Genomic DNA, 2,860 nt, shown 5'->3' with positions numbered 1-2,860 from the left:
TTTTTGAACGTAGTCAGCAACAACAGTACACAGCCGGCGCTTCTTTGTTTACATTCCCGAAAGATGCAGTCAAGATGGAAGAACTCGGATAACAGAGACTCTAACCAGGAGGACTTTTGACTTGGATAAACAGACGCCTGTAGAGAACTGGGACAACACAGACTCTTACCAGGATTACTTTGATTTGGATGACAAAGACGCAGACGTGCTACTGTGAGTATGCAGCTTTGGCTTCTAAACATTTGATCGCTTGACCGTATGTGCGCAACTTTTTTTTGCGTATGTACGTAACTTTTTTAAAATATATAAGCTTTATGAACCTTGGGTTAGGTGAACGGTCTTTTGGGCTGAGTGATTGTGTGTGTTGATCAGGTGTTTGAATTGTATTGGCGTGTTCTATGGAGCTAGGAGCTAGCAGAGGAGCTAGGAGCTAGCGTAACAAACACGCAGGTGTTTTTATGCAGGATTAATTTGTGGCATATTAAATATAAGCCTGGTTGTGTTGTGGCTAATAGAGTATATATATGTCTTGTGTTTATTTACTGTTGTAGTCATTCCCAGCTGAATATCAGGTCACCCCCGGCTCTCACAGCATCTTCCCTATCTGAATAGCGTCAACTCCCCACTAGTCCTTCACTTGCACTTTACTCATCCACAAATCTTTCATCCTCGCTCAAATTAATGGGGAAATTGTCACTTTCTCGGTCCGAATCTCTCTCACTTCATGCGGCCATCATTGTAAACAATAGGGAACTTTGCGTATATGTTCAACTGACTACGTCACGCTACTTCCGGTAGGGGCAAGCCTTTTTTTTTATCAGATACCAAAAGTTGCAATCTTTATCGTCGTTGTTCTATACTAAATCCTTTCAGCAAAAATATGGCAATATCGCGAAATGATCAAGTATGACACATAGAATAGATCTGCTATCCCCGTTTAAATAAAAAAAATTCTTTTCAGTAGGCCTTTAATGTTAAATCTTACTTGTGAAAAGTAATCCCCCGATTCCTATTTTCAACAGTCCGCTCATTTGAGTAGGAAAACGCTGAACACCATCTTTATTTTCTACCTGTCAACTGTCACTACTTCAAGATGGCGGCCAAATTGCTCGCGTCACAGCAACCAATGCTGCGTCTACTTATAAGATGTCTATGGTTATAACATAATTGCAAACACAGCAATATGTTGCGTCCACTGCAGTTCGCTACCTTATTCATACTTTTTGCCAAATGATTTTTTTAAGCAGGGTTGCATGAGGTACCTAGACAAAACGTTACGTTAGTCAATGTATCACACACAGTAACGTAACGTTAAAATGTATACTATATTAACAATATGTGTACATATTGCATAGGGCCCTGACATCTAAAAAGTACAACTCTGTTCATTGTTTTGTTCATGTTTTTGTTATGTTTTTCATATGTACGCACACATAAACACACAGACAGTACGAGATGAGATCAATGAGATAAGGTAAGAACAGGATAGAAACTGCTGTGGAACTAGTTACAATGCAATATGCCATGGAAATACAATGTTAACACTTTTGTGCAAATAAGTACAGTTGCACTTGTTTTTTCAAATGTGTTTATTCTGTAAAAGAATGAGTTAAATGTTTAAAATTACTGGTTAATAGTGCTATTATGAAGTGCAATGTCAGCACTTTTTTTCCCCTGCAATTTCAAATGCACTTGTTTTGATAAATAAATACAGCGTTTTAAAAGCATACACAATCTGTGTAAATATATTAGTCTGTGGTTAAAAGGACTTGAAAGGACTCGAAATTCAAAATGCAGGACTTGGGACTTGACTTGAGACTTTCCAGTCTTGACTTTGGACTTGACTCGGGACTTGCCTGTCTTGACTCGGGACTTGACTCGAGACTTGAGGGCAAAGACTTGAGACCTACTTGTGACTTGCAAAGCAATGACTTGGTCCCACCTCTGCTCTGCGGCCCTTTGCACTATCTCATTAACACCCTGCCCATAAACTGAACTGTCACTACAAACTGCCATATCCACAACTCCTACCCGTGTGGCCGTATGAACTGTGAATGCGCCAATGGACTGCGATCAGTCTCATATGACTCCTAAGAACTTTAAGAACTTTTGATACTACCTTGTATGAATTACCTGAACTCTTAATCAATGAACTAAACCAACATTGTTTGTTGAGATTCCTTTCTGTTTTTTTTCTTTTGTTTTGAATGGCCATTCCTATCAATGTCTGTCCACTATTTGTTGCACTGTACATATTTAAATAACACCAGTATCATTTAAAGCATTTAATTGTGTCAGTCCTACTCTCGCCGAGTCGTAATCTAGACTTCTGATTAGCCCAATATTGAGAACTTCTACTATACTAGCTAAAGTACCTGTTACATGCGCACGCAGAAACATTCGTGAGGGAGGGGCAGAGACACAGAGCGAGAGAGCTAGTGAGTGGAGAGACAGACATGAAAACAAGAAATGCCGAATCGTAATTGCAATTTCACGGATGATTTGCGGAAAAAGTATTCGTGTTTTGGTCCTGGCCGTGACACATGGGAAGCAGAATGCACTGTGTGCAAAGCAGGAACTTATGTATCTGTAGCAAATAAAGATCTACAAGCCCATATCGACACTACAAAGTACAAAACAGCTTTGCAGGGCGAGAACTCGTCTGCTAAATTGACAGAGTACTTTGTGCGACCTGGAAAAGGAGAAGACATTGTAAACGCAACAGCGGGTGTTTTAGCATTCCACACAGTTACAGAATATAAGTGTGACTTATTTTGTTATACTGTCAAGCAGTGTTGGCGTTACCGCACTTTTTGTGTCTTTTTAAGTTTGAAATCAGAAAGGACTTTTTTTCTTTTTT

The sequence above is a fragment of the Entelurus aequoreus genome, linkage group LG06 (assembly GCF_033978785.1).
Source record: "Entelurus aequoreus isolate RoL-2023_Sb linkage group LG06, RoL_Eaeq_v1.1, whole genome shotgun sequence".
Classification (NCBI taxonomy): domain Eukaryota; kingdom Metazoa; phylum Chordata; class Actinopteri; order Syngnathiformes; family Syngnathidae; genus Entelurus; species Entelurus aequoreus.
The sequence above is the reverse complement of the archived record's forward strand: the minus strand, read 5'-3'. Positions refer to the sequence as shown.